This window comes from Carassius auratus, unplaced genomic scaffold (assembly GCF_003368295.1).
Source record: "Carassius auratus strain Wakin unplaced genomic scaffold, ASM336829v1 scaf_tig00039301, whole genome shotgun sequence".
Lineage (NCBI taxonomy): Eukaryota > Metazoa > Chordata > Actinopteri > Cypriniformes > Cyprinidae > Carassius > Carassius auratus.
The window spans coordinates 8,700-33,099 of NW_020526501.1; the positions used below are offsets into that span (position 1 = coordinate 8,700).

At 46.2% G+C, this 24,400-nt stretch overlaps 3 non-coding genes and 6 pseudogenes across 3 annotated transcripts; all 9 read left to right on the forward strand.

Moving 5' to 3' along the window:
- Positions 1 to 1,884: 1,884 nt before the first annotated feature.
- LOC113083746 (uncharacterized) lies at positions 1,885 to 2,007 on the forward strand (annotated as a pseudogene).
- Positions 2,008 to 3,723: 1,716 nt separating this feature from the next.
- On the forward strand, positions 3,724 to 3,899 carry LOC113083743 (uncharacterized; annotated as a pseudogene).
- Positions 3,900 to 4,273: 374 nt separating this feature from the next.
- LOC113083749 (U1 spliceosomal RNA) lies at positions 4,274 to 4,437 on the forward strand. The gene has a single exon (XR_003283381.1). It is a non-coding gene; the product is annotated as a U1 spliceosomal RNA (small nuclear RNA).
- Positions 4,438 to 6,924: 2,487 nt separating this feature from the next.
- On the forward strand, positions 6,925 to 7,047 carry LOC113083747 (uncharacterized; annotated as a pseudogene).
- A 1,716-nt stretch (positions 7,048 to 8,763) lies between these two features.
- LOC113083744 (uncharacterized) lies at positions 8,764 to 8,939 on the forward strand (annotated as a pseudogene).
- A 374-nt stretch (positions 8,940 to 9,313) lies between these two features.
- Positions 9,314 to 9,477, forward strand: LOC113083750 (U1 spliceosomal RNA). Its single transcript, XR_003283382.1, has one exon. It is a non-coding gene; the product is annotated as a U1 spliceosomal RNA (small nuclear RNA).
- A 2,487-nt stretch (positions 9,478 to 11,964) lies between these two features.
- Positions 11,965 to 12,087, forward strand: LOC113083748 (uncharacterized; annotated as a pseudogene).
- A 1,716-nt stretch (positions 12,088 to 13,803) lies between these two features.
- Positions 13,804 to 13,979, forward strand: LOC113083745 (uncharacterized; annotated as a pseudogene).
- A 374-nt stretch (positions 13,980 to 14,353) lies between these two features.
- LOC113083751 (U1 spliceosomal RNA) lies at positions 14,354 to 14,517 on the forward strand. The gene has a single exon (XR_003283383.1). It is a non-coding gene; the product is annotated as a U1 spliceosomal RNA (small nuclear RNA).
- Positions 14,518 to 24,400: the final 9,883 nt, after the last annotated feature.

The following is a 24,400-nucleotide window of genomic DNA, read 5'->3' on the forward strand; positions in this document are numbered from 1 at the left end:
GAGCGACGGGCCAATCTGAGACCTGCGTCTCGTTCGGCTCGAGCCAAGGATTCCGGTGACATAAGGCACGTGGCTCTGCGACCAACCGTTTGGGAGTTACGAGCGATGCCGTACTTTCCGTCGCTGCAGTTCCACCGTCAGGCCGATCGGGACAAGGCCCGGTGACGTTGCAGACAGGGGAGGGTACTACCATCCCGCAGTGTTGCAGGTGTTTTCATCTTTGTTTGATTGTCCATTTACATTACATTTTCCCTATTTTTCAGCTTACGGCGCCACCTAGTGGCCTGTCGCCGCGTCCCTTTTCGCCTGGCCTCGGACTGAGCCCCTGCACAGGTGTGCCGATTTGGGTGAAGGGATCTCACTCCTTCCTGGAGTTATAGCCATTCGAGCCACCTCGGACACGCCACCTTAGCACGTTTTGAGGTCCCCTCGCCAAGGTGAATGGAAATTTCCTCTATTTTTGGATGATTATTGACACTCAGACTCCAGAGAAGCTTTCTGTGCTGATTTGGGTGGGACTGGGCCAAATACCTGGCGCCAGGTTGCAAAAGAAGGTTTTCGACAAAATCCAAAATACCCGAAAATTTCGTCAGAGCGACGGGCCAATCTGAGACCTGCGTCTCGTTCGGCTCGAGCCAAGGATTCCGGTGTCATAAGGCACGTGGCTCTGCGACCAACCGTTTGGGAGTTACGAGCCATGCCGTACTTTCCGTCAGGCCGATCGGGACGAGGCCCGGTGACGTTGTAGACAGGGGAGGGTACTACCCAGATAGCACACTTACGTCTGCAAGATGTCTGTTAAAGAACTGTTGATCTGGAAAGCATCTGCCATCTACAAACGTCTGACATACGCCTTTCAGATGTCAGTTTTATATACCTTCTAAATCATAAACATCTAAAAGACATCTAATTGACATCTATCTGACATCTAAAAGGCAGTGTTGGGGAGTAACTAGTTACATGTAACAGCATTACGTAATTTAATTACAAAATGAATGTAACTGTAATTAGTTACAGTTACGAAGAAAAAATTAGTAATTAAATTAAAGTTACTTATGAAATTTTTAACGATTACAAAGGCAATTACATTTGAATATTTACACACATCCACATACAGATTTCACTGATTTCTTTCCCAAATTGCACTGACTGTTCTGAGACATACGCCCTAATAATTTCCAGAATTTTAACAGAATTTTTTGTTTTTCCCAGTCCGCCCTTCCTGTAAATTAATGGCAAAAACATGCAGTTTCATTTAATACAAATAGGCCTACTGAAGCTTGCAGTGTTGTCAGCCTCTGCCGCCTCAATATAGGAGTACATGAGCACATAAACATCATTTCTAGAACTGCTCTGTGTCACGTCATGCATTTTACCTATCATATCATATACAAAGAGACAGCAGTTTAAAAAAACACCAATGTTTCAGGAGTTTATTATACAGGAATGACACATGCTTATTAGATAACTGTATTTGAGTTGATGTATATGTTTTTATTTATTATTATTTAATTTTCACAAATTTAGAAAAGTAATCTAAAAGTACTCAAAAGTAATTAGTTACATTACTTTAATAAAGTAATTGAAAAAGTTATACTACTATAACATTTTAAACAGGGTAACTTGTAATCTGTAACCTATTACATTTCCAAAGTAACCTTCCAAACACTGCTAAAAGGAGACGTCCAATAGACGTATTGCAGATGAGCAAACAGCCTTAAAACTACATCTTGCAGATGTAAATTCATATGTCAAATAGACGTCTCCTAGATGTATGTGTGCTATCAGGGTACCATCCCCCAGCGTTTTTAGGTCTCCCAAAACTTACCAAAGCCGAGATGGGCATCGCCGTGTCCGGCTTCCTCCCTGCTGCGTCTTAGCAGCATCGCTTCTCGGCCTTTTGGCTAAGATCAAGTGTAGTATCTGTTCTTATCAGTTATACTACTATATTGAGTTTGGCGCCTCGGGCGCCAAACTCAATAGAAACAAGTCCGAGGCCCAGCTCTTCGGGCCGTGGGGAGACGTGGACACAGGAGGACTTGATTTGGTTTTTAAAGACAACGATTTTAAGATTTTAGGCGTTAAATTTGACAAAGACGGGGGTGGACGGGAAAACTGGACTGACTTGTTAGGGAAAGTTAGGAAAAGACTGGGGTTTTGGGGACTAAGACAGATGACGATGGAAGGCAAGGTTTTAATTTTTAAATCTGTGATTTTACCTCTGATTTTACTTGTCTGTTCTGTTTTTAGCCCCCCTCGGTGGTTCCTGGGGAAACTGGAGAGGGCGGTGTTTTACTTCCTGTGGGGGTCCAAGTGGGAGCGCCTGAAGAGGGAGACCATCAAGAAAAGGCCGGAGAACGGTGGAAAAGGCCTCCCAGACCCCCACCTGTTTTTAGGCAGCCGCTTCACCGCCCTGCACATTAGTTATGCCACGACCCCATCCAAAGAAAACAAGACGGCTGCAATGGCGCGATTTTGGATGGGGTCTTACCTACGAACACTGAAAATTTTACCAGTGGACTTGAAAACACCAGTGTCTTTTAACTTGCCCAAAGAGTACAGTTTTATAAAAAAGTTTTTAAAGAAATACCTTTTAGAGAGTGAAGATGTCACCATTTTAACTCAACACAAGTCTCTCATCTCTGTTGTGCAGGACCGGGAACCGGTGAGTCCAGTTCCGGGCCTCACACCAAGTGAGGCCAAACAGGTTTGGCGGAACGCGGCTCACCCCGCTCTCCAGAACAGGCACAAGGACTTATCGTGGATGGTGGCTCATGAGATCCTCCCGGTCAGGGCGGTTATGCACTCCAGAGGCATGGCCAAGAACCCCATCTGCCCGCGGTCCGGCTGCAATTCCCCGGAGACCGTCCACCACCTGCTCTGGGAGTGCAGCACTGCGCGGGACCTGTGGGCCAAGACCGGCCCCCTGTATTTCCCGTGCCTACCAGCGGGTGGGGCCCAGTTCGGGTACCAGCTCGCCATCCTTGGGGTGGACCGGGGCTTGAAGGACTTGACGGCACAGAAATTTACCTCGCTCTGGCTCACCCTCAACGTCATCAAGGATGCCATCTGGGCCACCAGAAACCTGCTGGTGGGGAAGCGCGTTACGGTAACCCTCCATGCATGCGAGCTAAAGGTAACATCAATGCTGCAGGGGTACCGGACGACGATATTCGGACGGGGGGGCCGGGGTCGCACGGAGAGGGTCCCGGCAGGCACCGACCCTGGCCGCCCGTAGATGCACCCTCACCACTCTGGCTACGGGAACAGCGGGCCAGCGGGCCGGAGGAGAGGGGATCTCCGCTGAGTCCATAAAGTAGCATCTCATGTCCCTGTTCTGGAGAGTGGGGTGATGACCCACTTGATAAGGACTCACCCCCGGTCTTGCACAATAGATGATTTTTAATTGGTGTTTTTCATTGTTTTATCATGAAAGAGGTTTTATTAACATATATATATACGAGGCTTGTTTGCTTTTTTTAAAAAAAATTGTATTTTACTTTTGGAACTGACCGCACCTTTTAAACACACCTCAATAATGGACTTTTAAAAACAAGCAAAACACTGTGGTTTTAATCAAATGCTTTTTAACAATGATTGTTTCTTTCATTTTACCATGTGTATTTATTATATATTATATTGCTTGTTTTAATGTGTGATTAAAAAGAAAATGGTGTGTGAAAAAGAAAAAATGCAAATGGAAAAAATGTAAATGGTGACAATAAAACTTTTTCGAAAGAAAAAAATCTGTTCTTATCAGTTTAATATCTGATACGTCCCCCATCCGGGGACTACATATTAAATGGATTTTTAGATCACGGAGCTGGAGCCGGGGCTTGCTCCGTCCACTCCATGCATCGGCCTGGTATTGCAGTGTCTCCAGGAACGGTGTGCTTTCCCTTTTTGGGGATTGCCATTTATTGTGTCGAATAGCAGAACAAGGAATGAGAGCTGCCGTTGCAGATGCTGTGGTTTATTGCAAACTTTTTTCCTGATGTGTCCACCTGGGGTCTTGGACTCTTCCACTAACGATGCACCCACCTGAGGTCTTGAAGTCTTTCACAGACGAGGTGACGCATCGAATCAGGTGTGTTTGTTTAAAGAGAGTCATCTAAAACTGGCGTTGGGAAGCACCGGCCCATGAGCTTGGCAGTTTCCAGGCCAGTAACGGAAGGCACCCGTCCTTCCTTTCCTGGAGGGGGGGCGGAGGGCTAACCGTTGGTGAGGATGGTAGAGATGCAAATCACACCTCTGGCTGACCGCCTGGGCCTTCATACTTACCTGGCAGGGGAGACACCATGATCAAGAAGGCGGTTCACCCAGGGCGAGGCTTGTCCATTGCACTCCGGCCATGCTGACCCCTGCGAATTCCCCAAATGCGGGAATCTCGACTGCATAATTTATGGTAGTGGGGGACTGCGTTCGCGCTCTCCCCTGAAATTGTTGGTGAAACAAAGCAGAAGAGGTTTTTACAGTTTTTTATTTATTTTCCTTTCAGAATGGGGAGTTCTGTCACATGCGAGATTTGTGTTGTGCGCCTGTGAAACAAAGTCACTTGCGCTCTTGAAAAATCGGACCCTGGTGGGTAGTTTAGTTCGAACATAGCGCAGACCTTACTTTGAAAGTAGATTGGACTGACTGCAGCCTAGCTGTAACTGTCTCCATGTTGTTTGGTTGTCCTTTTTTTCGATTCGTATTAATTTTGTTGTCGCTTACAGCGACACCTAGTGGCCTGTCGCCGCGCCCTTTTTCACCTGGCCTCGGACTGAGCCCCTGCACAGGTGTGCCGATTTGGGTGAAGGGATCTCACTCCTTCCTGGAGTTATAGCCATTCGAGCCACCTCGGACACGCCACCTTAGCACGCTTTGAGGTCCCCTCGCCAAGGTGAATGGAAATTTCCTCTATTTTTGGATGATTATTGACACTCAGACTCCAGAGAAGCTTTCTGTGCTGATTTGGGTGGGACTGGGCCAAATACCTGGCGCCAGGTTGCAAAAGAAGGTTTTCGACAAAATCCAAAATACCCGAAAATTTCGTCAGAGCGACGGGCCAATCTGAGACCTGCGTCTCGTTCGGCTCGAGCCAAGGATTCCGGTGACATAAGGCACGTGGCTCTGCGACCAACCGTTTGGGAGTTACGAGCGATGCCGTACTTTCCGTCGCTGCAGTTCCACCGTCAGGCCGATCGGGACAAGGCCCGGTGACGTTGCAGACAGGGGAGGGTACTACCATCCCGCAGTGTTGCAGGTGTTTTCATCTTTGTTTGATTGTCCATTTACATTACATTTTCCCTATTTTTCAGCTTACGGCGCCACCTAGTGGCCTGTCGCCGCGTCCCTTTTCGCCTGGCCTCGGACTGAGCCCCTGCACAGGTGTGCCGATTTGGGTGAAGGGATCTCACTCCTTCCTGGAGTTATAGCCATTCGAGCCACCTCGGACACGCCACCTTAGCACGTTTTGAGGTCCCCTCGCCAAGGTGAATGGAAATTTCCTCTATTTTTGGATGATTATTGACACTCAGACTCCAGAGAAGCTTTCTGTGCTGATTTGGGTGGGACTGGGCCAAATACCTGGCGCCAGGTTGCAAAAGAAGGTTTTCGACAAAATCCAAAATACCCGAAAATTTCGTCAGAGCGACGGGCCAATCTGAGACCTGCGTCTCGTTCGGCTCGAGCCAAGGATTCCGGTGTCATAAGGCACGTGGCTCTGCGACCAACCGTTTGGGAGTTACGAGCCATGCCGTACTTTCCGTCAGGCCGATCGGGACGAGGCCCGGTGACGTTGTAGACAGGGGAGGGTACTACCCAGATAGCACACTTACGTCTGCAAGATGTCTGTTAAAGAACTGTTGATCTGGAAAGCATCTGCCATCTACAAACGTCTGACATACGCCTTTCAGATGTCAGTTTTATATACCTTCTAAATCATAAACATCTAAAAGACATCTAATTGACATCTATCTGACATCTAAAAGGCAGTGTTGGGGAGTAACTAGTTACATGTAACAGCATTACGTAATTTAATTACAAAATGAATGTAACTGTAATTAGTTACAGTTACGAAGAAAAAATTAGTAATTAAATTAAAGTTACTTATGAAATTTTTAACGATTACAAAGGCAATTACATTTGAATATTTACACACATCCACATACAGATTTCACTGATTTCTTTCCCAAATTGCACTGACTGTTCTGAGACATACGCCCTAATAATTTCCAGAATTTTAACAGAATTTTTTGTTTTTCCCAGTCCGCCCTTCCTGTAAATTAATGGCAAAAACATGCAGTTTCATTTAATACAAATAGGCCTACTGAAGCTTGCAGTGTTGTCAGCCTCTGCCGCCTCAATATAGGAGTACATGAGCACATAAACATCATTTCTAGAACTGCTCTGTGTCACGTCATGCATTTTACCTATCATATCATATACAAAGAGACAGCAGTTTAAAAAAACACCAATGTTTCAGGAGTTTATTATACAGGAATGACACATGCTTATTAGATAACTGTATTTGAGTTGATGTATATGTTTTTATTTATTATTATTTAATTTTCACAAATTTAGAAAAGTAATCTAAAAGTACTCAAAAGTAATTAGTTACATTACTTTAATAAAGTAATTGAAAAAGTTATACTACTATAACATTTTAAACAGGGTAACTTGTAATCTGTAACCTATTACATTTCCAAAGTAACCTTCCAAACACTGCTAAAAGGAGACGTCCAATAGACGTATTGCAGATGAGCAAACAGCCTTAAAACTACATCTTGCAGATGTAAATTCATATGTCAAATAGACGTCTCCTAGATGTATGTGTGCTATCAGGGTACCATCCCCCAGCGTTTTTAGGTCTCCCAAAACTTACCAAAGCCGAGATGGGCATCGCCGTGTCCGGCTTCCTCCCTGCTGCGTCTTAGCAGCATCGCTTCTCGGCCTTTTGGCTAAGATCAAGTGTAGTATCTGTTCTTATCAGTTATACTACTATATTGAGTTTGGCGCCTCGGGCGCCAAACTCAATAGAAACAAGTCCGAGGCCCAGCTCTTCGGGCCGTGGGGAGACGTGGACACAGGAGGACTTGATTTGGTTTTTAAAGACAACGATTTTAAGATTTTAGGCGTTAAATTTGACAAAGACGGGGGTGGACGGGAAAACTGGACTGACTTGTTAGGGAAAGTTAGGAAAAGACTGGGGTTTTGGGGACTAAGACAGATGACGATGGAAGGCAAGGTTTTAATTTTTAAATCTGTGATTTTACCTCTGATTTTACTTGTCTGTTCTGTTTTTAGCCCCCCTCGGTGGTTCCTGGGGAAACTGGAGAGGGCGGTGTTTTACTTCCTGTGGGGGTCCAAGTGGGAGCGCCTGAAGAGGGAGACCATCAAGAAAAGGCCGGAGAACGGTGGAAAAGGCCTCCCAGACCCCCACCTGTTTTTAGGCAGCCGCTTCACCGCCCTGCACATTAGTTATGCCACGACCCCATCCAAAGAAAACAAGACGGCTGCAATGGCGCGATTTTGGATGGGGTCTTACCTACGAACACTGAAAATTTTACCAGTGGACTTGAAAACACCAGTGTCTTTTAACTTGCCCAAAGAGTACAGTTTTATAAAAAAGTTTTTAAAGAAATACCTTTTAGAGAGTGAAGATGTCACCATTTTAACTCAACACAAGTCTCTCATCTCTGTTGTGCAGGACCGGGAACCGGTGAGTCCAGTTCCGGGCCTCACACCAAGTGAGGCCAAACAGGTTTGGCGGAACGCGGCTCACCCCGCTCTCCAGAACAGGCACAAGGACTTATCGTGGATGGTGGCTCATGAGATCCTCCCGGTCAGGGCGGTTATGCACTCCAGAGGCATGGCCAAGAACCCCATCTGCCCGCGGTCCGGCTGCAATTCCCCGGAGACCGTCCACCACCTGCTCTGGGAGTGCAGCACTGCGCGGGACCTGTGGGCCAAGACCGGCCCCCTGTATTTCCCGTGCCTACCAGCGGGTGGGGCCCAGTTCGGGTACCAGCTCGCCATCCTTGGGGTGGACCGGGGCTTGAAGGACTTGACGGCACAGAAATTTACCTCGCTCTGGCTCACCCTCAACGTCATCAAGGATGCCATCTGGGCCACCAGAAACCTGCTGGTGGGGAAGCGCGTTACGGTAACCCTCCATGCATGCGAGCTAAAGGTAACATCAATGCTGCAGGGGTACCGGACGACGATATTCGGACGGGGGGGCCGGGGTCGCACGGAGAGGGTCCCGGCAGGCACCGACCCTGGCCGCCCGTAGATGCACCCTCACCACTCTGGCTACGGGAACAGCGGGCCAGCGGGCCGGAGGAGAGGGGATCTCCGCTGAGTCCATAAAGTAGCATCTCATGTCCCTGTTCTGGAGAGTGGGGTGATGACCCACTTGATAAGGACTCACCCCCGGTCTTGCACAATAGATGATTTTTAATTGGTGTTTTTCATTGTTTTATCATGAAAGAGGTTTTATTAACATATATATATACGAGGCTTGTTTGCTTTTTTTAAAAAAATTTGTATTTTACTTTTGGAACTGACCGCACCTTTTAAACACACCTCAATAATGGACTTTTAAAAACAAGCAAAACACTGTGGTTTTAATCAAATGCTTTTTAACAATGATTGTTTCTTTCATTTTACCATGTGTATTTATTATATATTATATTGCTTGTTTTAATGTGTGATTAAAAAGAAAATGGTGTGTGAAAAAGAAAAAATGCAAATGGAAAAAATGTAAATGGTGACAATAAAACTTTTTCGAAAGAAAAAAATCTGTTCTTATCAGTTTAATATCTGATACGTCCCCCATCCGGGGACTACATATTAAATGGATTTTTAGATCACGGAGCTGGAGCCGGGGCTTGCTCCGTCCACTCCATGCATCGGCCTGGTATTGCAGTGTCTCCAGGAACGGTGTGCTTTCCCTTTTTGGGGATTGCCATTTATTGTGTCGAATAGCAGAACAAGGAATGAGAGCTGCCGTTGCAGATGCTGTGGTTTATTGCAAACTTTTTTCCTGATGTGTCCACCTGGGGTCTTGGACTCTTCCACTAACGATGCACCCACCTGAGGTCTTGAAGTCTTTCACAGACGAGGTGACGCATCGAATCAGGTGTGTTTGTTTAAAGAGAGTCATCTAAAACTGGCGTTGGGAAGCACCGGCCCATGAGCTTGGCAGTTTCCAGGCCAGTAACGGAAGGCACCCGTCCTTCCTTTCCTGGAGGGGGGGCGGAGGGCTAACCGTTGGTGAGGATGGTAGAGATGCAAATCACACCTCTGGCTGACCGCCTGGGCCTTCATACTTACCTGGCAGGGGAGACACCATGATCAAGAAGGCGGTTCACCCAGGGCGAGGCTTGTCCATTGCACTCCGGCCATGCTGACCCCTGCGAATTCCCCAAATGCGGGAATCTCGACTGCATAATTTATGGTAGTGGGGGACTGCGTTCGCGCTCTCCCCTGAAATTGTTGGTGAAACAAAGCAGAAGAGGTTTTTACAGTTTTTTATTTATTTTCCTTTCAGAATGGGGAGTTCTGTCACATGCGAGATTTGTGTTGTGCGCCTGTGAAACAAAGTCACTTGCGCTCTTGAAAAATCGGACCCTGGTGGGTAGTTTAGTTCGAACATAGCGCAGACCTTACTTTGAAAGTAGATTGGACTGACTGCAGCCTAGCTGTAACTGTCTCCATGTTGTTTGGTTGTCCTTTTTTTCGATTCGTATTAATTTTGTTGTCGCTTACAGCGACACCTAGTGGCCTGTCGCCGCGCCCTTTTTCACCTGGCCTCGGACTGAGCCCCTGCACAGGTGTGCCGATTTGGGTGAAGGGATCTCACTCCTTCCTGGAGTTATAGCCATTCGAGCCACCTCGGACACGCCACCTTAGCACGCTTTGAGGTCCCCTCGCCAAGGTGAATGGAAATTTCCTCTATTTTTGGATGATTATTGACACTCAGACTCCAGAGAAGCTTTCTGTGCTGATTTGGGTGGGACTGGGCCAAATACCTGGCGCCAGGTTGCAAAAGAAGGTTTTCGACAAAATCCAAAATACCCGAAAATTTCGTCAGAGCGACGGGCCAATCTGAGACCTGCGTCTCGTTCGGCTCGAGCCAAGGATTCCGGTGACATAAGGCACGTGGCTCTGCGACCAACCGTTTGGGAGTTACGAGCGATGCCGTACTTTCCGTCGCTGCAGTTCCACCGTCAGGCCGATCGGGACAAGGCCCGGTGACGTTGCAGACAGGGGAGGGTACTACCATCCCGCAGTGTTGCAGGTGTTTTCATCTTTGTTTGATTGTCCATTTACATTACATTTTCCCTATTTTTCAGCTTACGGCGCCACCTAGTGGCCTGTCGCCGCGTCCCTTTTCGCCTGGCCTCGGACTGAGCCCCTGCACAGGTGTGCCGATTTGGGTGAAGGGATCTCACTCCTTCCTGGAGTTATAGCCATTCGAGCCACCTCGGACACGCCACCTTAGCACGTTTTGAGGTCCCCTCGCCAAGGTGAATGGAAATTTCCTCTATTTTTGGATGATTATTGACACTCAGACTCCAGAGAAGCTTTCTGTGCTGATTTGGGTGGGACTGGGCCAAATACCTGGCGCCAGGTTGCAAAAGAAGGTTTTCGACAAAATCCAAAATACCCGAAAATTTCGTCAGAGCGACGGGCCAATCTGAGACCTGCGTCTCGTTCGGCTCGAGCCAAGGATTCCGGTGTCATAAGGCACGTGGCTCTGCGACCAACCGTTTGGGAGTTACGAGCCATGCCGTACTTTCCGTCAGGCCGATCGGGACGAGGCCCGGTGACGTTGTAGACAGGGGAGGGTACTACCCAGATAGCACACTTACGTCTGCAAGATGTCTGTTAAAGAACTGTTGATCTGGAAAGCATCTGCCATCTACAAACGTCTGACATACGCCTTTCAGATGTCAGTTTTATATACCTTCTAAATCATAAACATCTAAAAGACATCTAATTGACATCTATCTGACATCTAAAAGGCAGTGTTGGGGAGTAACTAGTTACATGTAACAGCATTACGTAATTTAATTACAAAATGAATGTAACTGTAATTAGTTACAGTTACGAAGAAAAAATTAGTAATTAAATTAAAGTTACTTATGAAATTTTTAACGATTACAAAGGCAATTACATTTGAATATTTACACACATCCACATACAGATTTCACTGATTTCTTTCCCAAATTGCACTGACTGTTCTGAGACATACGCCCTAATAATTTCCAGAATTTTAACAGAATTTTTTGTTTTTCCCAGTCCGCCCTTCCTGTAAATTAATGGCAAAAACATGCAGTTTCATTTAATACAAATAGGCCTACTGAAGCTTGCAGTGTTGTCAGCCTCTGCCGCCTCAATATAGGAGTACATGAGCACATAAACATCATTTCTAGAACTGCTCTGTGTCACGTCATGCATTTTACCTATCATATCATATACAAAGAGACAGCAGTTTAAAAAAACACCAATGTTTCAGGAGTTTATTATACAGGAATGACACATGCTTATTAGATAACTGTATTTGAGTTGATGTATATGTTTTTATTTATTATTATTTAATTTTCACAAATTTAGAAAAGTAATCTAAAAGTACTCAAAAGTAATTAGTTACATTACTTTAATAAAGTAATTGAAAAAGTTATACTACTATAACATTTTAAACAGGGTAACTTGTAATCTGTAACCTATTACATTTCCAAAGTAACCTTCCAAACACTGCTAAAAGGAGACGTCCAATAGACGTATTGCAGATGAGCAAACAGCCTTAAAACTACATCTTGCAGATGTAAATTCATATGTCAAATAGACGTCTCCTAGATGTATGTGTGCTATCAGGGTACCATCCCCCAGCGTTTTTAGGTCTCCCAAAACTTACCAAAGCCGAGATGGGCATCGCCGTGTCCGGCTTCCTCCCTGCTGCGTCTTAGCAGCATCGCTTCTCGGCCTTTTGGCTAAGATCAAGTGTAGTATCTGTTCTTATCAGTTATACTACTATATTGAGTTTGGCGCCTCGGGCGCCAAACTCAATAGAAACAAGTCCGAGGCCCAGCTCTTCGGGCCGTGGGGAGACGTGGACACAGGAGGACTTGATTTGGTTTTTAAAGACAACGATTTTAAGATTTTAGGCGTTAAATTTGACAAAGACGGGGGTGGACGGGAAAACTGGACTGACTTGTTAGGGAAAGTTAGGAAAAGACTGGGGTTTTGGGGACTAAGACAGATGACGATGGAAGGCAAGGTTTTAATTTTTAAATCTGTGATTTTACCTCTGATTTTACTTGTCTGTTCTGTTTTTAGCCCCCCTCGGTGGTTCCTGGGGAAACTGGAGAGGGCGGTGTTTTACTTCCTGTGGGGGTCCAAGTGGGAGCGCCTGAAGAGGGAGACCATCAAGAAAAGGCCGGAGAACGGTGGAAAAGGCCTCCCAGACCCCCACCTGTTTTTAGGCAGCCGCTTCACCGCCCTGCACATTAGTTATGCCACGACCCCATCCAAAGAAAACAAGACGGCTGCAATGGCGCGATTTTGGATGGGGTCTTACCTACGAACACTGAAAATTTTACCAGTGGACTTGAAAACACCAGTGTCTTTTAACTTGCCCAAAGAGTACAGTTTTATAAAAAAGTTTTTAAAGAAATACCTTTTAGAGAGTGAAGATGTCACCATTTTAACTCAACACAAGTCTCTCATCTCTGTTGTGCAGGACCGGGAACCGGTGAGTCCAGTTCCGGGCCTCACACCAAGTGAGGCCAAACAGGTTTGGCGGAACGCGGCTCACCCCGCTCTCCAGAACAGGCACAAGGACTTATCGTGGATGGTGGCTCATGAGATCCTCCCGGTCAGGGCGGTTATGCACTCCAGAGGCATGGCCAAGAACCCCATCTGCCCGCGGTCCGGCTGCAATTCCCCGGAGACCGTCCACCACCTGCTCTGGGAGTGCAGCACTGCGCGGGACCTGTGGGCCAAGACCGGCCCCCTGTATTTCCCGTGCCTACCAGCGGGTGGGGCCCAGTTCGGGTACCAGCTCGCCATCCTTGGGGTGGACCGGGGCTTGAAGGACTTGACGGCACAGAAATTTACCTCGCTCTGGCTCACCCTCAACGTCATCAAGGATGCCATCTGGGCCACCAGAAACCTGCTGGTGGGGAAGCGCGTTACGGTAACCCTCCATGCATGCGAGCTAAAGGTAACATCAATGCTGCAGGGGTACCGGACGACGATATTCGGACGGGGGGGCCGGGGTCGCACGGAGAGGGTCCCGGCAGGCACCGACCCTGGCCGCCCGTAGATGCACCCTCACCACTCTGGCTACGGGAACAGCGGGCCAGCGGGCCGGAGGAGAGGGGATCTCCGCTGAGTCCATAAAGTAGCATCTCATGTCCCTGTTCTGGAGAGTGGGGTGATGACCCACTTGATAAGGACTCACCCCCGGTCTTGCACAATAGATGATTTTTAATTGGTGTTTTTCATTGTTTTATCATGAAAGAGGTTTTATTAACATATATATATACGAGGCTTGTTTGCTTTTTTTAAAAAAATTTGTATTTTACTTTTGGAACTGACCGCACCTTTTAAACACACCTCAATAATGGACTTTTAAAAACAAGCAAAACACTGTGGTTTTAATCAAATGCTTTTTAACAATGATTGTTTCTTTCATTTTACCATGTGTATTTATTATATATTATATTGCTTGTTTTAATGTGTGATTAAAAAGAAAATGGTGTGTGAAAAAGAAAAAATGCAAATGGAAAAAATGTAAATGGTGACAATAAAACTTTTTCGAAAGAAAAAAATCTGTTCTTATCAGTTTAATATCTGATACGTCCCCCATCCGGGGACTACATATTAAATGGATTTTTAGATCACGGAGCTGGAGCCGGGGCTTGCTCCGTCCACTCCATGCATCGGCCTGGTATTGCAGTGTCTCCAGGAACGGTGTGCTTTCCCTTTTTGGGGATTGCCATTTATTGTGTCGAATAGCAGAACAAGGAATGAGAGCTGCCGTTGCAGATGCTGTGGTTTATTGCAAACTTTTTTCCTGATGTGTCCACCTGGGGTCTTGGACTCTTCCACTAACGATGCACCCACCTGAGGTCTTGAAGTCTTTCACAGACGAGGTGACGCATCGAATCAGGTGTGTTTGTTTAAAGAGAGTCATCTAAAACTGGCGTTGGGAAGCACCGGCCCATGAGCTTGGCAGTTTCCAGGCCAGTAACGGAAGGCACCCGTCCTTCCTTTCCTGGAGGGGGGGCGGAGGGCTAACCGTTGGTGAGGATGGTAGAGATGCAAATCACACCTCTGGCTGACCGCCTGGGCCTTCATACTTACCTGGCAGGGGAGACACCATGATCAAGAAGGCGGTTCACCCAGGGCGAGGCTTGTCCATTGCACTCCGGCCATGCTGACCCCTGCGAATTCCCCAAATGCGGGAATCTCGACTGCATAATTTATGGTAGTGGGGGACTGCGTTCGCGCTCTCCCCTGAAATTGTTGGTGAAACAAAGCAGAAGAGGTTTTTACAGTTTTTTATTTATTTTCCTTTCAGAATGGGGAGTTCTGTCACATGCGAGATTTGTGTTGTGCGCCTGTGAAACAAAGTCACTTGCGCTCTTGAAAAATCGGACCCTGGTGGGTAGTTTAGTTCGAACATAGCGCAGACCTTACTTTGAAAGTAGATTGGACTGACTGCAGCCTAGCTGTAACTGTCTCCATGTTGTTTGGTTGTCCTTTTTTTCGATTCGTATTAATTTTGTTGTCGCTTACAGCGACACCTAGTGGCCTGTCGCCGCGCCCTTTTTCACCTGGCCTCGGACTGAGCCCCTGCACAGGTGTGCCGATTTGGGTGAAGGGATCTCACTCCTTCCTGGAGTTATAGCCATTCGAGCCACCTCGGACACGCCACCTTAGCACGCTTTGAGGTCCCCTCGCCAAGGTGAATGGAAATTTCCTCTATTTTTGGATGATTATTGACACTCAGACTCCAGAGAAGCTTTCTGTGCTGATTTGGGTGGGACTGGGCCAAATACCTGGCGCCAGGTTGCAAAAGAAGGTTTTCGACAAAATCCAAAATACCCGAAAATTTCGTCAGAGCGACGGGCCAATCTGAGACCTGCGTCTCGTTCGGCTCGAGCCAAGGATTCCGGTGACATAAGGCACGTGGCTCTGCGACCAACCGTTTGGGAGTTACGAGCGATGCCGTACTTTCCGTCGCTGCAGTTCCACCGTCAGGCCGATCGGGACAAGGCCCGGTGACGTTGCAGACAGGGGAGGGTACTACCATCCCGCAGTGTTGCAGGTGTTTTCATCTTTGTTTGATTGTCCATTTACATTACATTTTCCCTATTTTTCAGCTTACGGCGCCACCTAGTGGCCTGTCGCCGCGTCCCTTTTCGCCTGGCCTCGGACTGAGCCCCTGCACAGGTGTGCCGATTTGGGTGAAGGGATCTCACTCCTTCCTGGAGTTATAGCCATTCGAGCCACCTCGGACACGCCACCTTAGCACGTTTTGAGGTCCCCTCGCCAAGGTGAATGGAAATTTCCTCTATTTTTGGATGATTATTGACACTCAGACTCCAGAGAAGCTTTCTGTGCTGATTTGGGTGGGACTGGGCCAAATACCTGGCGCCAGGTTGCAAAAGAAGGTTTTCGACAAAATCCAAAATACCCGAAAATTTCGTCAGAGCGACGGGCCAATCTGAGACCTGCGTCTCGTTCGGCTCGAGCCAAGGATTCCGGTGTCATAAGGCACGTGGCTCTGCGACCAACCGTTTGGGAGTTACGAGCCATGCCGTACTTTCCGTCAGGCCGATCGGGACGAGGCCCGGTGACGTTGTAGACAGGGGAGGGTACTACCCAGATAGCACACTTACGTCTGCAAGATGTCTGTTAAAGAACTGTTGATCTGGAAAGCATCTGCCATCTACAAACGTCTGACATACGCCTTTCAGATGTCAGTTTTATATACCTTCTAAATCATAAACATCTAAAAGACATCTAATTGACATCTATCTGACATCTAAAAGGCAGTGTTGGGGAGTAACTAGTTACATGTAACAGCATTACGTAATTTAATTACAAAATGAATGTAACTGTAATTAGTTACAGTTACGAAGAAAAAATTAGTAATTAAATTAAAGTTACTTATGAAATTTTTAACGATTACAAAGGCAATTACATTTGAATATTTACACACATCCACATACAGATTTCACTGATTTCTTTCCCAAATTGCACTGACTGTTCTGAGACATACGCCCTAATAATTTCCAGAATTTTAACAGAATTTTTTGTTTTTCCCAGTCCGCCCTTCCTGTAAATTAATGGCAAAAACATGCAGTTTCATTTAATACAAATAGGCCTACTGAAGCTTGCAGTGTTGTCAGCCTCTGCCGCCTCAATATAGGAGTACATGAGCACATAAACATCATTTCTAGAACTGCTCTGTGTCACGTCATGCATTTTACCTATCATATCATATACAAAGAGACAGCAGTTTAAAAAAACACCAATGTTTCAGGAGTTTATTATACAGGAATGACACATGCTTATTAGATAACTGTATTTGAGTTGATGTATATGTTTTTATTTATTATTATTTAATTTTCACAAATTTAGAAAAGTAATCTAAAAGTACTCAAAAGTAATTAGTTACATTACTTTAATAAAGTAATTGAAAAAGTTATACTACTATAACATTTTAAACAGGGTAACTTGTAATCTGTAACCTATTACATTTCCAAAGTAACCTTCCAAACACTGCTAAAAGGAGACGTCCAATAGACGTATTGCAGATGAGCAAACAGCCTTAAAACTACATCTTGCAGATGTAAATTCATATGTCAAATAGACGTCTCCTAGATGTATGTGTGCTATCAGGGTACCATCCCCCAGCGTTTTTAGGTCTCCCAAAACTTACCAAAGCCGAGATGGGCATCGCCGTGTCCGGCTTCCTCCCTGCTGCGTCTTAGCAGCATCGCTTCTCGGCCTTTTGGCTAAGATCACGTGGTCTGGTCGGACGGTTGAGACAGCGATCGCCTCTAGGTGGACCTTTAGGCTCGTGTGTGGCTTGTGGCACGAGTCCTCTATCCTCCAAGAGGTAAATTGACAAGCGGCTTTTAATTGGAGACGACTCGCTTTGCGGAGAATCTACTTGTTTTTAAGGTAAGAAGATTTTATCTAATTTATTTAGTTAATTTATTGTTTGTTTTAGCCGCTGCGTGCTGGTGGTGCCTCCACCATGTCGGCTGCTCGTGCCGGCATGCGGAGGCACCACAGCGTGCGTTTTATATTCAAGGAGGTCGATGGAAAGCTTCTGGGTATGTCCCGCATGGACTTTTCCAGAAAGCTTGTTCAAAAGACCTTACATTTTAAGCCTGAAGACCTGAATTGTTTGATGACTCTGCCTCTGAACAAAGGTTTTGATTTGAGTTTTAAGACTGCTTCCCTGCTAAGTGAGTTTTGGCAAAGGTTTGAATCTGTTAAATCCCAGTTCTCTATGTTTATGGTGGAGAAACTTTCTGACAACACACTTAAAACTGTGATTGTCAGAATGTTCAATGAAACTGTGACTGGTGAAGATATATGTGTGTGGCTGGGTAGATTTTGCACTGTTCGAGGCCAGCCAGTCAAGGTGCTAGATGAAGATGGTATCTGGACATGCTCCTGGCGAATCCCCATTAAACAATGGGAGGACGCTGGGGGCTACCAGGGCCTGAAACATCTGCCCTCCATGATTGTGCTTGGAGAGAACAGAGGCTACATTCATTACCAGGGTATGCCTAAGTTATGTCGGAAATGTGGGAAATTTGGTCACTTAGCCGATGTATGCCAAGAATTAGTTTGTGGGAAGTGCAAAGAAATTGGTCACGGGTTTGAACAGTGTACCAATGGCAGGCGGTGCAATCTTTGTGGAGATTCAAACCACCTCTACAGAGATTGCCCTAAAAGTTTTGCCAACAAGCTCAAAATGGCCGCCCCACATTGGCACCAAACAAACGAAGAAAGGAAAGAGGAGGCGGTCCCTGAGGTTTTGGCGGGAATTTCAAATTCCCAGCCAGCCTCAGGGATTGGGCAGGAAGGAGGAAGTGGGGCGGCCATAGGGGCGGAGTCAGATATTGAAATGGAAAAAGGCACGGAAGGAGAAGTGACCGAGGGAGAAACAAGCTCCTCCCTACAAACGGTGTCAGAGTTGGTACAGGAATCCAGTGGGAGTGAATTTGAGTGTTCACTCCCAAATGCTCAAGTGCAAAAAAGACCTGCGGGATCTCCTCTGGTGGAAACCGAGGAGAAAAAAGCTAGGGCAGCACAGCGGCTTGATAGTTCCGATTTGGAAGATCAAGAACGCATGTGGCCCCTAGAGTCCCCAAATGAGGTATCTTTTTTGCACATCAAGCTAAGAACATCGTCGCCTAGGGAGTTACAAGAGGATTTCTCTGTAGCACCCGAGGCGTCGAGCACCTGCTCTCCAGGACCCAGTTCATCTGTGAGAAAGGAAGGGCAGGTGAAACAAGATAAAACATGATTTTAAGTATATTTTTGTAGTCTTTATGTCTTCTGTTTAAATGTCTCATACTGTTTTAACCATACTGCTCATGGCCCTCACTATCTCTACCATTAATGTAAGAAGTGTGAGGTCCACCTTACGAGCACAGAGCATTTTATCCTTTTTAAAGTGTTTTAAGTCAGATTTGTTTTTACTGCAAGAGTGTGCTCTGCCCTTTTTAAATAGTTACAGAAAGTTGGAGGAGATGTGGACCATGGGGCCCTCAATATGGAGTGGCTCCAACTTCAACAAGAATGACGGTGTCGCTATTTTAATCAACAATTCAAACATCACGGTGAAGGATAGCACTGTGGTGAGGGAAGGGCGGGCTCTTTTAGCAAACCTGACTTTTTTAGGGAGGGATTTTAAGGTTCTTAATGTGTATGGTTTTACAGAAAAAAATGACAGATATGAGCTTTTAGAAGACCTGCAGCCCCACATGTTAGGCAGGGCTCCCCTAATAGTAGCAGGGGATTTTAACTGTGTTTTATCCAAAACAGATAGGAAGAGAGTAGGAGAAGATTTTAAGGTCGATAAGACATCGGTTTTATTGCAAAATTTAGTCAAGGATTTTAAGTTAGTTGACTGTTTTAAACAATTGCATCAAAGAGAGGAGGGCTTCACCTGGTTCAGTGGTGATGGCACCAGAGCCTCTCGAATTGACTATGTTTTTACAAGGGACTGCCCGCCAACCGATGCAACATTGACCCCTCCCTTTTTTTCTGATCACATGATACTGTCTTGCACCCTTTCACTTTCCATGGGTGTGACGGTAGGAGGAGGGCTGTGGAAGCTGAACTGCTCCCTATTAGAGGATGAAGAAGTGGTTAGAGAGTATAGGGAGCAGTTCAGCCAATGGCAGACCCTCCAAGACTTTTATGATACACGTGCACAGTGGTGGGAAGTGGTTAAGGACCGGACAAGACAGTTTTTTAGAAATATAGGGAAAAGGAAAAAGAACAGGGAAAGAAGACACATGATGGGGCTGCAAAAAAGACTGCAGAGATATTTTAACCTTTTAAACAGTGGATTGGATTTTACAGAAGAGATAAAAGAAGTCAAGAAAGAAATGTCAGTTTTATTCGAAGTTCAGAGTAGGGGTGTTATTTTAAGATGTAAAGAAAGAGAAATAGAAGAAGGGGAGAAATGCACAAGATACTTTTTTAAAAAAATTATTACACGGGGTGGGTCAATCTCTGCTTTGAAGACTTTTACCGGGAGGGAAGCAAGCGGCACAAAAGAGATTTTAAATGAAACTGAAAACTTTTATAATAATTTATATAGGTGCAAAAGAGGCTCATAATGGGGTTTTAGAGGAAGTTTTAACCTTTTTAAATAAAAAGGTAAAGAGCCCAGATGTGCTTTTATCCCAGGATTTTACAGTTTTAGAAATTCAGAAAGCTTTAAAACATTTTAAAAAAGGGAAGTCCCCTGGCATTGACGGACTTCCCTTTGAATTTTATCTGACTTTCTGGGACATTTTAGCACACGAACTGTTGACCGTTTTTAAAGAATTTGAGACTCTTGACAGACTTCCTGACAGCTTTAGAGTAGGGATAGTTTCATTATTACATAAGAAAGGAGACAAGACTGACTTGAAAAACTGGCGACCAATCACGCTTTTAAATTTTGATTGTAAACTTTTTAGTAAGATTTTAGCAACACGCATGTCGACTGTTTTAGAGGACGTGATCCACCCGGATCAAGCTTGTGCTGTGCCCGGAAGAAAGATAACAGACAACCTAGTGCTGATTAGAGACGCCATCTGTTACGCGAGAGACAGAAATATTCGGCTAGTAGTCCTAAATTTAGATTTTGAAAAAGCATTTGATCGAGTCTCGCACCAGTACCTCTTCCAGGTTCTGGAGAAAATGGGGTTTCCAAAGAGGTTTATAGCCTGGGTGGGACTGCTGTACAAGGGAATAGTCAGCAAAATTCTAATAAATGGGCATCTTTCCAAAGCTGTGAACATACACAGTGGTGTCCGTCAGGGATGTCCTTTATCTCCTCTTCTGTATGTGGCTTGCATCGAGCCACTGGCACAGATCTTGAGAAGGGACAAATGGATCAAAGGACTGGACGTTCCTGGGACGGGGGGACTGACGGCGACCTGTGTTTTATATATGGACGACGTAACTCTTTTAGCCACAGACGTTTTATCAATACGAAGAGCACTGGACTTGACTGACTGGTACGGTCGGGCCTCGGGCGCCAAACTCAATAGAAACAAGTCCGAGGCCCAGCTCTTCGGGCCGTGGGGAGACGTGGACACAGGAGGACTTGATTTGGTTTTTAAAGACAACGATTTTAAGATTTTAGGCGTTAAATTTGATAAAGACGGGGGTGGACGGGAAAACTGGACTGACTTGTTAGGGAAAGTTAGGAAAAGACTGGGGTTTTGGGGACTAAGACAGATGACGATGGAAGGCAAGGTTTTAATTTTTAAATCTGTGATTTTACCTCTGATTTTACTTGTCTGTTCTGTTTTTAGCCCCCCTCGGTGGTTCCTGGGGAAACTGGAGAGGGCGGTGTTTTACTTCCTGTGGGGGTCCAAGTGGGAGCGCCTGAAGAGGGAGACCATCAAGAAAAGGCCGGAGAACGGTGGAAAAGGCCTCCCAGACCCCCACCTGTTTTTAGGCAGCCGTTTCACCGCCCTGCACATTAGTTATGCCACGACCCCATCCAAAGAAAACAAGACGGCTGCAATGGCGCGATTTTGGATGGGGTCTTACCTACGAACACTGAAAATTTTACCAGTGGACTTGAAAACCCCAGTGTCTTTTAACTTGCCCAAAGAGTACAGTTTTATAAAAAAGTTTTTAAAGAAATACCTTTTAGAGAGTGAAGATGTCACCATTTTAACTCAACACAAGTCTCTCATCTCTGTTGTGCAGGACCGGGAACCGGTGAGTCCAGTTCCGGGCCTCACACCAAGTGAGGCCAAACAAGTTTGGCGGAACGCGGCTCACCCCGCTCTCCAGAACAGGCACAAGGACTTATCGTGGATGGTTGGCTCATGAGATCCTCCCGGTCAGGGCGGTTATGCACTCCAGAGGCATGGCCAAAAACCCCATCTGCCCGCGGTCCGGCTGCAATTCCCCGGAGACCGTCCACCACCTGCTCTGGGAGTGCAGCACTGCGCGGGACCTGTGGGCCAAGACCGGCCCCCTGTATTTCCCGTGCCTACCAGCGGGTGGGGCCCAGTTCGGGTACCAGCTCGCCATCCTTGGGGTGGGCCGGGGCTTGAAGGACTTGACGGCACAGAAATTTACCTCGCTCTGGCTCACCCTCAACGTCATCAAGGATGCCATCTGGGCCACCAGAAACCTGCTGGTGGGGAAGCGCGTTACGGTAACCCTCCATGCATGCGAGCTAAAGGTAACATCAATGCTGCAGGGGTACCGGATGACGATATTCGGACGGGGGGGCCGGGGTCGCACGGAGAGGGTCCCGGCAGGCACCGACCCTGGCCGCCCGTAGATGCACCCTCACCACTCTGGCTACGGGAACAGCGGGCCAGCGGGCCGGAGGAGAGGGGATCTCCGCTGAGTCCATAAAGTAGCATCTCATGTCCCTGTTCTGGAGAGTGGGGTGATGACCCACTTGATAAGGACTCACCCCCGGTCTTGCACAATAGATGATTTTTAATTGGTGTTTTTTATTGTTTTATTATGAAAGAGGTTTTATTAACATATATATACGAGGCTTGTTTGCTTTTTTTAAAAATGTGTATTTTACTTTTGGAACTGACCGCACCTTTTAAACACACCTCAATAATGGACTTTTAAAAACAAGCAAAACACTGTGGTTTTAATCAAATGCTTTTTAAAAATGATTGTTTTCTTTCATTTTACCATGTGTATTTATTATATATTATATTGCTTGTTTTAATGTGTGATTAAAAAGAAAATGTTGTGTAAAAAAGAAAAAATGCAAATGGAAAAAATGTAAATGGTGACAATAAAACTTTTTCGAAAGAAAAAATCTGTTCTTATCAGTTATACTACTATATTGAGTTTGGCGCCTCGGGCGCCAAACTCAATAGAAACAAGTCCGAGGCCCAGCTCTTCGGGCCGTGGGGAGACGTGGACACAGGAGGACTTGATTTGGTTTTTAAAGACAACGATTTTAAGATTTTAGGCGTTAAATTTGACAAAGACGGGGGTGGACGGGAAAACTGGACTGACTTGTTAGGGAAAGTTAGGAAAAGACTGGGGTTTTGGGGACTAAGACAGATGACGATGGAAGGCAAGGTTTTAATTTTTAAATCTGTGATTTTACCTCTGATTTTACTTGTCTGTTCTGTTTTTAGCCCCCCTCGGTGGTTCCTGGGGAAACTGGAGAGGGCGGTGTTTTACTTCCTGTGGGGGTCCAAGTGGGAGCGCCTGAAGAGGGAGACCATCAAGAAAAGGCCGGAGAACGGTGGAAAAGGCCTCCCAGACCCCCACCTGTTTTTAGGCAGCCGCTTCACCGCCCTGCACATTAGTTATGCCACGACCCCATCCAAAGAAAACAAGACGGCTGCAATGGCGCGATTTTGGATGGGGTCTTACCTACGAACACTGAAAATTTTACCAGTGGACTTGAAAACACCAGTGTCTTTTAACTTGCCCAAAGAGTACAGTTTTATAAAAAAGTTTTTAAAGAAATACCTTTTAGAGAGTGAAGATGTCACCATTTTAACTCAACACAAGTCTCTCATCTCTGTTGTGCAGGACCGGGAACCGGTGAGTCCAGTTCCGGGCCTCACACCAAGTGAGGCCAAACAGGTTTGGCGGAACGCGGCTCACCCCGCTCTCCAGAACAGGCACAAGGACTTATCGTGGATGGTGGCTCATGAGATCCTCCCGGTCAGGGCGGTTATGCACTCCAGAGGCAATGGCCAAGAACCCCATCTGCCCGCGGTCCGGCTGCAATTCCCGGAGACCGTCCACCACCTGCTCTGGGAGTGCAGCACTGCGCGGGACCTGTGGGCCAAGACCGGCCCCCTGTATTTCCCGTGCCTACCAGCGGGTGGGGCCCAGTTCGGGTACCAGCTCGCCATCCTTGGGGTGGACCGGGGCTTGAAGGACTTGACGGCACAGAAATTTACCTCGCTCTGGCTCACCCTCAACGTCATCAAGGATGCCATCTGGGCCACCAGAAAACCTGCTGGTGGGGAAGCGCGTTACGGTAACCCTCCATGCATGCGAGCTAAAGGTAACATCAATGCTGCAGGGGTACCGGACGACGATATTCGGACGGGGGGGCCGGGGTCGCACGGAGAGGGTCCCGGCAGGCACCGACCCTGGCCGCCCGTAGATGCACCCTCACCACTCTGGCTACGGGAACAGCGGGCCAGCGGGCCGGAGGAGAGGGGATCTCCGCTGAGTCCATAAAGTAGCATCTCATGTCCCTGTTCTGGAGAGTGGGGTGATGACCCACTTGATAAGGACTCCACCCCCGGTCTTGCACAATAGATGATTTTTAATTGGTGTTTTTCATTGTTTATCATGAAAGAGGTTTTATTAACATATATATATACGAGGCTGTTTGCTTTTTTTAAAAAAAATTGTATTTTACTTTTGGAACTGACCGCACCTTTTAAACACACCTCAATAATGGACTTTTAAAAACAAGCAAAACACTGTGGTTTTAATCAAATGCTTTTTTAACAATGATTGTTTCTTTCATTTTACCATGTGTATTTATTATATATTATATTGCTTGTTTTAATGTGTGATTAAAAAGAAAAGGTGTGTGAAAAAGAAAAAATGCAAATGGAAAAAAATGTAAATGGTGACAATAAAACTTTTTCGAAAAGAAAAAAATCTGTTCTTATCAGTT